Here is a 13236-nt window from a genome sequence, read left to right as displayed (position 1 = left end):
CACTTTTGTTCGTCTATCGAGGTGAGTACCACATTCTTCTATTTTACGTATTTTCTCACGTTTTGGAGACATATGCGTAAATATATTACTCAAAACTGCAACTATTGTCTTATGTGTTAACAACTTATACCTTACTTGTTTATGTGCTTATATGCTTTGTATGCTTCCGCATTCAGAGAGGTCCAACATAATCTCAATCTAGTATGATCATACGCAGTCGTTAGCCTTTGTGCTTCTCGACATCTCAGTTATAGTTGCTCATTTGGTTAATTTCTTATTCTCAGATGACTTGTTGCAGCTACGTATTTTGTTATATATATACTACATGTACAACTAAACTGGTGTGTTGCTCACTCAACATGTGTTGTTGACAAAATTCTATTTTAAACACATATGCAGGTTATCGTAGACATTTAATGCAGGTTGGTGAAGACTTAGTGAAGAATTTAAGTTAGGAAAGATACAATCAAGAATTTAAATTTGTAATTGTTGTTTGTTTAATAAGTTATATTTTGTACTTGAATTATTTGAATTATTAAATCGAATTAAATAGATATTGTCATTTTAATAGTGCATGATAGTTACCTTTGAAAAGCTGTGATTAATCAGTTCGCCCCGGCATTTCCGCCGTAGGTTGGGGTGTGACAGATTGGTATCAAAGCCGAAGGTTTAAGATAGGTCGTTAGAAATTGCCTTAGACACATGTTTAGGAGCCCTATACGTGCCTATTTGTTTACCTTTATGTGTTCAAATTAAATTGTTTACAGCTTTCTAAGATAATTATTTATTTATTATTTATTGTATTGTTATGCACACACACACACACAAACTCCGAGGCTATGCCTCAACATTCAAAGAAAACTTTTCAAAAATTAGATTGCTTTTATTTTCGAGAAATTCCTTAAGAATTCCCACCTGTTGTTTTCACTCGTGCACCTCAGGGCTAGATTATGTGGCATGCCCCTATGATAAATGAAAAGGGGAGAGAAACTGTGAGTTGGGCACTAGCAAAACGATTCCAAGAACCAAAGATAAGACGTTATTCCTTACCTGGGTGATAACCTGACCACAATAATCAACCCTATGGACCCGGCGAGACCCACAAATGCCATATGACCGAAACCCTAAGCTGTCAACCGCGACCACGTTAGTGGTTGCATCCCTAAACCGAATTCACGGTGATACGTGGCTAAACTCAGTTTTTCCGATTATTGTGTTACGTTATTTAAATGGTTAGTTGGGTGAAAAATCGATGGAACCCATGGGCACTCCTACTATCCATTTCTTAACTTGTTTTCGTATTTTTGTTGGAGTAATCAAACGTGGTGGTTCACAAGATACACCGACTACCCATATTTATTTCGATAGTGTTGGTTCAGTCGGGACCGAGACGATCCGAGCCGGTTCGAGATGGAAGGTTTGATAACCAAAGACGGATAGAAACAAACACGAAACAAACGATTTCATTGATAAAAACGAAAGATTACATGCTTGTTAAACACTGAAATCACGATCTATGGCAGGGGGAGGTCGAGCATGGCCTCCCCCCTCATCCGGACAGCACCTGGGCGCCGGGCACGCAAATCCTTAACAAACCACGCCTGAAAGCTGGGTATTTATACCCACTGCTATTCGATCAGGACTCATTCGATCGAATGAGTCCTATTCGATCGAATAGCAGACTCATTCGATCGAATCAGAGACTGGTTCGATCGAATGAGTATCCATTTGAAAATGCTCTTTCGAATGGATGACTTTCGGCGTGGACCACTATCTAGGTGTACAGCATACAACATAAACAATCTAAACTATTCGCCAAGCGACGGCCACAAAACATGCACCAACAGATAGTTCGTTATTTAGTTTGATCGGTTAAAACGTCGTGTAACGCTCATTGGGCCAACAAACTTCATTGCATTGTTAATTCGTTAATTAGTTGGGACAATCAAATTGCCATGTAACGCTCATGGGCTGTCCAACTCAGTTGTTTTTCGTTAGTTCGTTGGGTCATTCAAATTGCCATGGAAAGCTCATGGGAGGCCAACATCCACAATTTATATTTCACTAGTTTTTTGTAAACTTAATAATCTAAATTTTAAACTGACTTAACTCCTTATGTAGTCGTCACACATTAATCATGTTGACTACATCATTTAATAACTATTTACGCTATGTAACCCCCCCCCCCCTCATCTTAAAATCTTTCACATTTAATATTATGACGCAAATCCCTTTATTTCTTCAACATTATTATAAGTTATCTTCATAGTTAAACATTTTACTATTCTTATGATTCCTCAGTTTATCTTTCATCTTGTAAATCCTCATTTTTGGTCCCTATAGAATGTCTCATTCAAGAAACCACGTTATCCTCGACATCAATCGTTTTATTTTGGGCTTGGGTTATGAACTTATAATCTATAATCTGATGATCAAGTCGATTCTATGATTATAAGTTCATTTCATACCGGACCAGACCGGAATAGGGTTATATACATTCTCATTGTGAGAAGGGGTCATTTGAGCATATCTAAATAGATACTATGTGTTAGGACATGAAATGTCACATGTATGTCCCCAGTTCTATCAGGTTGGTTCAACAAGAAACCAACAATCGTGAAACCAAGTTAACGTACTGAAAATGTCAAACGAAGCTGATTCGATCGAATCAGTCACTGATTCGATCGAACCAGATCTCATTCGATCGAATGGGTATCTCATTCGATCGAATCAGTTTTCGATATATAAACGTTACTTAGGAAATTTCATAAGGCTGAACAGAACACACACTCACGTAAATCACAGAACCAGCAGCCTCCAGAAACTCTCTCAAGCGTTCTTCGTGTTCTTGGTCGTTTCCTCCAATCCTAGGCGTCAAACCCCTTTAGGAATCGTACCTACGTGCCCGTTGATCACCACCGAATCACCGTGTTAGAGGATTCCGCACTCTAACACGTTGCCCCGTGAATCGTTGGGAAACCGAGTCCCGAATCGGTCCTACAAAGTGGCATCAGAGCTTAAGGTTCTTGATTCACGAAAGATTCGGTGGTGATCAACGGGCACGTAGGTACGATTCCTAAAGGGGTTTGACGCCTAGGATTGGAGGAAACGACCAAGAACACGAAGAACGCTTGAGAGAGTTTCTGGAGGCTGCTGGTTCTGTGATTTACGTGAGTGTGTGTTCTGTTCAGCCTTATGAAATTTCCTAAGTAACGTTTATATATCGAAAACTGATTCGATCGAATGAGATACCCATTCGATCGAATGAGATCTGGTTCGATCGAATCAGTGACTGATTCGATCGAATCAGCTTCGTTTGACATTTTCAGTACGTTAACTTGGTTTCACGATTGTTGGTTTCTTGTTGAACCAACCTGATAGAACTGGGGACATACATGTGACATTTCATGTCCTAACAAACTCCCCCTTGGAGCCAGTTCTATTTGCTTGTAACCAATCGAGTTCTCTTGCTCGACCGTAACTCCCCCTTGGAGTTATCTCACTCTCTCTTTTCTCAAAACTAGTGGTGCATACGTTGCATCCACAAACTCCTTTCTTCATGGAGTTCTCTCTTTATCAAATGGTGCAGTCAGTCAGACTTACCATAGGTTCCGCATATCCTGAGACGCTGTCAATTGGAATTTTGGATTAACATTTAAGCACAATTGTATTAGATTTGCAAAATTGACATTAAAGCATAATCTATCACAATATTTCAAATCATATTTCATTCAATTCAAAACAATTACAACCATAAGATTTAACTTTTAATTACAACAAGAAACAAGATAAACGATAAACATGACAATTAATCTTCAGTTTCTTGGGCATACTTCTTCTGTTGTTCTTTCCAATTTGATCCTGCATGTATGTCATAGGCGAAGCAAATCCTAATGACATTTCTGTACGTTAACGCTTGCTCTATATCTTCGGGAGCGTAAAGAATCTCTGTCTTGTACAACGTATAGACATCCTCCCGTGACAAATTTGTGAGCCACATTGGATCAAAGATACGAATTGTGCTCCAATTTCCATAGTCATTGAGCACAATAACTGCCTCATGCAGTCTTCCATCATAGTACCAATGCCTGAATGATTTGTAGAAGTCCTGCTTCATCTTTCTAAGAGGAATCTTCTTCATTGTGAGTGGTGGCATGTACTTCAAAATAACTTTTGGCCTGTTGGTGATCGGATCGATCTCCTTTTTGCTTAGATATCTCTTCGGCCTTTGTGGTGTGATCATCTTCCATTTTGTGTTGTACTCTTTTCGCAATACACTCTGATAATACGTGGCAAATGGAGATGAGTTGGCGTATAGCAGATCAAGATAATTCAGACGGTTCAGATCATGAGTAGGAAGGGTCTTCAAATCAGTAATACGTTGAAAGTATTCAACCCCCCTTTCTCTCTTGACAGCTACGCAGTTAAGATCCTTCAGACATGCCCAAGCGATAATTTCTCCTGAAGTTCTGCGACCCTTCATTTTATATGACGTTGTATGAGGAATGGTCGGCTTCGCTTGTTGTCTGGATCTTATCTTCTCAAGAATAGCATTGAATGCTTTCTTGCATTCCTCGGTTTTCTCTAAAAATTCGGCTTGATCCGCTTCAGAAGGCTGTTCCATATTGTTTGACCTTTCTTCAGCCTTTTTCTGTATTTCCTCCTCTGTTACATTTTGAAAGAAACTTGCAGAGTTAGGAAGATCGTCATTTTGAGACGTATAGTATTCAGGATACTCTTCCTTTGACAAGTCTTCCATTTCAACGTCATCAAATTGAGAGGGATCGACGTGTGAGGGATCAGTGGCCGTAGATGATGATGATTCAGGTGTAGCAGCAGAAGAAGACGTTTGTTCTGTTGGAGGCAAAGCCAGATACTTGCCTGTTTCTACATTGGATAACTCAAACATTTGTTCCAATTCTTCTTCTGTGAAATTATGAGAAATTTCACCTTCTTCCAAGTCTCCACTTGCGAAGTTTCGCTGCTCATTTGGATTGTCCAGTAGAAACGTGAAAAATTCTGCTGCTGTTTTTGATTGCAGCGGTTGGACATTAAACGGATCATCATCACCTGTTTGATTAAACAAACACAATGTAACAACAATTTTAAGTAAACATATGTAATATCATAAACATGAAATACAATATCATTACATATGAAACTGAGTTTATACAAAAATCATCATTTAACAAGATTTAACATTTAAATCCTCACTACATTCACTCAATTCACTCTTTAGTACCTTCACCTCCATCATCTGAAGAGTCAAGTTCTTCTGTGTCCACATCAACATTTGTTGGACCTTCCAAACGTAGAACATCTCCTTTCAATTCTGTTACTTTCGCCTCAAGGCTTAGATTCGACTCTCGTAGTTCCTTGATAGAAGAGCCCTGTTCGGCGACAGTCGCATTCAGCTGAGTGTTTTCAATTCTGAGCATGTCGTTTTCGGCTTGAAGTTTGGCAATCTGCTCATCTTTCAGTCGATTTTGCTCTTCTTGCCGTCTATTCAGCTCTTCTTGCTCAGTCTTGAACATGAACATCTTCATCATTGCCTTGTGAAGATCAGCTAGTTCTGTTGCAACATGAGGAGGTAAAGATATTTCTGGTTGAGATTGAGTAGTCGGTCGTGATGCTGATTGTGGTACTGGTTGCTGTGGTGGTGGCGGTGCTTGTTGAACGGGAGGAGCAGCAGACGAAGTCCCAACTGATTGTAACGGTGGAGGACGTGGGAGATCAGAAAATAGACTACGATACTTCCTTGTAACCTTCTTCTTTTGCCTCTTCGCAGGCCTTTCTTCGCCCGCAATTATATCGGCCAGTTGCTCCTTGGCCCTAACCTCACCAGCAAAGTACACATCCGATGCACTTGCTTCATCACCAGCATCCAGATCTTCAGCGTTAAAGAATGAATCAGCCTCTTTTTCGGCATCTGTTCTGGTGTCTGCCGGTACCGCCTCCTCTTCAGTGTCAGACTCGTCGCTGGTTTTCTGATAAGGTAAGTTCTCGACGTCTGAATCACTGGCGGCATTCCTCCACTTCCTCTTCGGAGGAGCCTTGTAAGACGGATTTGCCACGTGCCCAAAACACCTTTTGTGTGGTGGTCTTGTGGGGCGGTCCTTGTATGATTTTAAACGGTTGAGGGTTTCTTTCTTCATGTGGTCCAGTTTCACCACATCACCCTCATTTTCTTTCAGTAAACCCGGAGCTTGACTATCGACGATCATTTGCACAAATCGCGGGTACTGTAGAAACTTCTCACCCGCCCCTTGTTTTATTGTGAGATTCTCCACCATGTGGCTGAAGGTCATCTGCGAGAAATTGTAGGGGCGGTTCATCACTAATGCAGCCATTGTAAACTGCATGCTTTCCCTCAATTTGTCAAAACTTGTTGTTTGAGGCCCTAAGCAGTGCATCACCACATGTGCCAGATATTTGAACTCTGGACACAGATTGGCTTTATGGAGTAGACCGGTATTTAGGTCACCGTCGTACTTCATTCTGGCAAAACATCCTCTGGTTCGAGTAGGATGTAACACAGTAGGATCTGAATCAGAATCAACAAACCCACAGACTTCCCTGAGGATTTGGGCAGATACAACAATTTCGTGCCCTCTAACAGTGGAGCGAATTACCGACGGCACAGCTGTTTTGTCGTGCGAGGCATTCCTCCAGAATTCCTGTTGAACTGACATGATGGGTTCTACTACCCTAGAGATAGGTCCGTGAATCCTGGACCATTTCAGGAATTTGATCATGGTTGCAAAGTCTTTCCCATGGCTTGCCTTCTCGTCAAGAAAGGCTACAATGTTGTGCTTGATTGATGCTTTGAAAGGCACAAAAACTTCTGCAACTTCAGCCATCTTATCTGCAAACATAAACGTGTTAGAACGAACAGATATTGAAAAGACTGAATGCGTTTAACATTTTCAAACTTTCTGGACTGGTTCAATCGAATGAGTAATGATTCGATCGAATGAGCTACTCATTCGATCGAGTGAGATCTAGTTCGATCACAGACAGTCGAATGAGATAGATTTCACCTTTGACCTCTGATTCGATCGAACTACTGACCGAATAAATCTCATTCGATCGAACAAGAGACTCGTTCGACCGAATAGACTGATTCGACTCATTCAAACGTCAGCCCAGATTTTGAAGAATCCCGATCGACATTTTCGATCGTTTAAACGATACACAACACACAGATAGCATCGGTTGAGGTTTGTGAACATGTATCAACATTAAACAACAAGTCTTAAACAGTTAAAAACAGTTTAATGTGTGTTTCTTTCTAATGTCCGATTCCGAGAACAAAATGACCAAAAACTTGATCAAATCATGGTCATAATCCAAAAATTCTTACATTTTTGTGATGTTCGTGAAAAACCGAGTAAGATGAATGGATCAAAACGAGGGATTCGCGAAAACGATTTTGAGAGAAATTTTCTGTAAAAATTTTTCAAACTATTCTGACCGATCGAATGAGTCTGAGTATTTATACTGTTTCTGGACTCATTCGATCGAATGAGATGTCATTCGATCGAATGTGAGTCTATTCGATCGAATAAGTCTCTCGCAACAACTCTCATTCTCGCAACAACTGACTCGATCGAATCGGGTCATTCGATCTATTTACTCGATCGAATAGCCACATATTCGATCGAATGAGGGAAAAACTTTGAAAAAATAAACTTTTAAACTTTTTATTCCCCGCCATCGATCGTGGTGCCTTTGAACCTGCAAGAAAACATAAACTTTTGACACTTGGTTAGTTTTCTTAGACATTTTCCGATAATGAGAGCTTAGTTCCTACAGAACATATAGACCATAAGACATTAGTAAACACACGGAAAAATATCAGGCACAACCATCTTTGGGTTTTCTTGTCACTTCTTCTTTCTTTCATGCACAGCCGGTTGCGCAGATAAACATTTAGCAACCTGCATGAAGTTTTCTTTCATTCCTACACACTGGATAAACATTTAGTAGGAACAGACAGGGATCAGACTACCTGTCACGATGATTTCTCATCGATTATCAGACAAACATAACTAAATAAAATGAAAAATAAATAGAAATAAAATCTTTTTGGTTTTTTTTTTTTTAAAGTATTTACAGGAAGGGACAGGGATCAGACTACCTGTCACTGGATGATTTCTCATCAACATTAAAGCAGAATAAAAATAAAAATAATTCAGAATAAAAATCTTTTAGAATTTTTATAATATTCAAACTGAAATAAGCAACTGTACAAAATTTAAAGTACAATATTTTTGGTTGAGAAGGATCTATAATAAGAAATCATACAGACTTATTTGACTATCTACTGAGACTTTTCGAGATTTTTCACATGTTTTTGATTTTTCTTAATAAAAGAGTATATAATATTAAACTAGACATAATGAACATTCTTTTTGTGAGAAAGATCCGAACATGGGATCAGTACTGACATTGTAGCACTCAGTAAGTTCAATATAATTTCTTTTGGTCGATACATATTACCGATGCGATTATGGGTATATTTGTCCATTTAAACTTAAACAAACATCCTCTCGTCTGTCAATGACCATTTGATAATTGCTTGTGATCACAGCTATGTATCCCACCATATTTTGATTGACTCATGTAGGACCTCACAACATATTGAACAGTCAAATCGGCGCATCTTATTTTTGACAAACGACCATAAGCTTATAGGATCCCCTTTGTTGCTTTTCACATTCTTGCGAATTTAATTAGCAACTTGATGATTTTATCATGTTTTCACATACGTGTTCGGTATTCATCTACTTGTCCCAAAATCATTTATTTTATTTTTTTTTCAGGAGATATCCAAGTTATCAGCGCTGTCCAGGTCGATACTTACGTATCACAGAGGGAGATAATAACTTTAGATATACCAGCATGGAAGAGCGCTGTCCAGGTCGATACTTACGTATCACAGAGGGAGATCATTCCAAAACCGGTGGAGCATAAGATATTTAATACAGATATCCAAGTTATCAGCGCTGTCCAGGTCGATACTTAAGTATCACAGAGGGAGATAATAACTTTAGATATCCCAGCATGGAAGAGCGCTGTCCAGGTCGATACTTACGTATCACAGAGGGAGATCATTCCAAAGCCGGTGAAGTATAAAATATTTAATACTCCTCCTTAATCAACGTTTAAAGCATATGATTTAGAAGGGACTTTCGATGAAAGAAGACCTGCAACACGAAGATCTAACATTCTTTAAGAATTTAGGTTTTGGGGGAACCAATTTGGGCCGATGGTAATTCGTGTACGCGTGATAAGACATATCCTCAATTGATATTGGTCTTTAGACAGTGACGTCTCGTCAATTTATCTTAGATGTACACCCATAGCTGACAATCTAAATGATTTAGATAGGTCAAATCCAGACTCAATTCAGTAAGATAAGCCTACCAATATATCACATTAGTACTATGCATGACCAATTTTTCACTTTATATCTTTTTAACATCATGCTACTGTCAGTGTGCCATCACTACCCAAAGGTTGGATACAATTTCTCATTTTCTGATTATATGAATGTTTTTGGATTTTTTTTTTTTTTTTTTTCGAAGTTATAGACTTGAAAAATTATATCATCTCCCAAAAAAAAATTTAAATTATTTCGCCCCGATCAAGTCAAAGTCTTCAGGTAAACGGCTATCCTGAAGATCCAATGGATCAGCTGGACCGACCACATACGAGTATGTGTCCTTCTAACTAAGTATGAACGACTATTTTTCAGCGAAAGAATAAAAACCCATCATAAATCGCCCCGGTCACTTTCAGTAATCTAGTTAATGGTTATCCTCATAATCTACTAGAAGAAGTAAGGACCAAACATATCCGAAGATGTGTCCTTCAAACCGAAACAACCGACATAATTCTAAGCGATAGTGATGTGTTTTTTTTTTTTTTTTTTTTTTTTAATATAAGGAAAATGAAAATAAGCTATACAGAAATAAAAATCTTTATGATGTCTCAGTATGATAGCGTCTGTGTACTATCATCTTTCTTGTAACAAGATCAACTTCTCAAAATTTTAAAATTTTTGATGTTTTTGGGTTTTTGTATTTTATATTGTTTTTGGTTTTTCTTGAAACCTTTCTCCCCCTAAAAATTATAAAAACAAAATCTTTTTGGATTTTTCAAATTTTTAAGAAAAGAACAAATGAAAAACAATTTAAATGATATCTTCAGGAACATCATCTGATTGACGTTTAACGCCATTGATCTCTAGCAAATATAAAAACCGTGGTTTGTCAAATGATTTAGTGAAGAGATCAGCGCGTTGTTCCTGAGTGGGGATTTTTACCACATCGATTAACTTCTTTTCGTAACAGTCACGAAGGAAGTGATATTGAATTTCGATGTGCTTCGTTTTGCTAAATTGGACAGGATTTTTGGTAATTGAAATAGCAGCAGAATTATCAAGATATATGGGAGTAGTAGAACATTCAATACCGTAGTCACGCATCTGTTGCTGAATCCAAATAACTTGAGAACAGCAACTGGCAGCCGCTATATATTCCGCCTTAGCTGTTGAAGTGGAAACTGACGTCTGTTTATCGTTTGGAAAGAACAAAAATCTTCAGGTAAACGGCTAACATGCAGGATCAAATTGGAAAGAACAACAGAAGAAGTATGCCCAAGAAACTGAAGATTAATTGTCATGTTTATCGTTTATCTTGTTTCTTGTTGTAATTAAAAGTTAAATCTTCTGGTTGTAATTGTTTTGAATTGAATGAAATATGATTTGGAATATTGTGATAGATTATGCTTTAATGTCAATTTTGCAAATCTAATACAATTGTGCTTAAATGTTAATCCAAAATTCCAATTGACAGCGTCTCAGGATATGCGGAACCTATGGTAAGTCTGACTGACTGCACCATTTGATAAAGAGAGAACTCCATGAAGAAAGGAGTTTGTGGATGCAACGTATGCACCACTAGTTTTGAGAAAAGAGAGAGTGAGATAACTCCAAGGGGGAGTTACGGTCGAGCAAGAGAACTCGATTGGTTACAAGCAAATAGAACTGGCTCCAAGGGGGAGTTTGTTAGGACATGAAATGTCACATGTATGTCCCCAGTTCTATCAGGTTGGTTCAACAAGAAACCAACAATCGTGAAACCAAGTTAACGTACTGAAAATGTCAAACAAAGCTGATTCGATCGAATCAGTCACTGATTCGATCGAACCAGATCTCATTCGATCGAATGGGTATCTCATTCGATCGAATCAGTTTTCGATATATAAACGTTACTTAGGAAATTTCATAAGGCTGAACAGAACACACACTCACGTAAATCACAGAACCAGCAGCCTCCAGAAACTCTCTCAAGCGTTCTTCATGTTCTTGGTCGTTTCCTCCAATCCTAGGCGTCAAACCCCTTTAGGAATCGTACCTACGTGCCCGTTGATCACCACCGAATCGCCGTGTTAGAGGATTCCGCACTCTAACACGTTGCCCCGTGAATCGTTGGGAAACCGAGTCCCGAATCGGTCCTACACTATGTTTACATATGGATCCCTACGTCGTTACATTCCATTTAGGATTAGGAATTGGCGTAGACCTGCTTTTTACATATCTCTCGTTATTTGGAACCCTATTCACATCTTTAGGCTTCTATTGAATCGAGAAATAGGTTTGATTGTCCATCTTTTTGATATATTGTATATCTATATAAGGCATTCTCCGGATAATTCAAATCGAAGCAATTGGATGTCCAATTCGGGCCTATATGACATGACCGATCAATAGAAAGACTCCAACACTCCACTAGTCATTTCTATTCTCTTTTGCTTTATAAGTTCTAGGTTGTATCTTTCCTATTAGAAATCCGCCTCTTTGTAGTTAGGTCAAAAAAGAACCTTCAGATTTCAGATTTCGATCTAATACAACAATGCATGCATTAGTGATTCCAGTTATTTCATTCGTTGTCTCACGACCACCGCATAGCTGCTTGTATAGCCAAAGAGTTAATTGTTGCGATCCCTAGGGTCGTAACCCAAATTCGGAACCTCCATGCAACCGATTCAACTTTTCCCACTAACTCCCCTGCTAGTGACTACAAACCATCCACCTCCACTCATCCTCACAACAAGGAACGTAAGAACCTTGCTGCAACAAATCCTAACCACCCGCAAGTCTGCTCAAACAAGAAACCTTACCTCGGTCCTTTTCCGTTATGCTCCATTTGTAACTGTCATCACTCGGCTAAATCCCTATGACGTCGCTGCATCCAATGTAACCGTTTGGCCATTTTGCTAACACTTGTCGTGTCACGCACACAAGCTATCCCGCAACAACCTACCCCTCATGCTCAATCTGATGTTCCTAATACCCATGATTGCTACCATTGTAAGGACCCAAGTCGTCTTCGTAATGCGTGCCCTCAACTTACTCAAGCTCCTCAAGCCCAATATATGACTATACCCTACTACTTGACCCATGCTCACCAAGCTCAAACCCATCAACCTCATGTCCCTCAAGCTCCTCCCATCAATCAAGGTCAACCTTACTTAACCCAACACTACCAAATCTCGCAACCACAAGCTCAATTTGCCAAACATATTTCCACCAAACAACTTTCTGGCAAACCGTTCAAGCTTTAGCAGTGCTGAATCAACCTACCTTAACTGCTCCTACTCCTGCAACTCCTCATGGTGCCTCAAGTCACGTCAATTAAGCTACTCAACGATATTGAAGACATATGTCGTTCCCTTTATCTATCTTAATTTCTTTTGTTTTTTTCTTAATTACGTATTGTAACGCCTCTTTATGGCCTTGGATAATAAATAAAGTTTCTTTTGATTAAATAAATTATTTATTGAAGCCTACTTCTATCTTATTTCTTCACCTTCATTAACCTTAACTATTTAACTATTTATAGGCTACCCCTTCTTAAACTTTAAATACTTATATCTTTACATTTAAAAGTCGTCTTAAAATTTCTTTTCTTTATTAAAATTCACTGCAACTTTTGAAATTATTTTATACACTGGTTACTTTTTAGTTTTTTAAATTAAAACTCCTTAAAACTTTGTTTCTTCAAATTCATATTTTAATCAAAAGTTTTCTAAATTCACACGATGGGACGAATCATGTGGACCATCCGACGATGAAAATAATTATGGTCCGGAACATAATTATGGAAGTCCTCGTATGAAAATCATGAAGCGTAAAGTTGTGTGTCATAATATAGAATTGAGAGTAGT

Source organism: Bidens hawaiensis, unplaced genomic scaffold (assembly GCF_021521415.1).
Source record: "Bidens hawaiensis isolate Kalapana, Puna unplaced genomic scaffold, B.hawaiensis_p1.1 tig00023204_1, whole genome shotgun sequence".
In the NCBI taxonomy this organism is placed as follows: domain Eukaryota; kingdom Viridiplantae; phylum Streptophyta; class Magnoliopsida; order Asterales; family Asteraceae; genus Bidens; species Bidens hawaiensis.
This window is presented reverse-complemented; position numbering follows the sequence as displayed.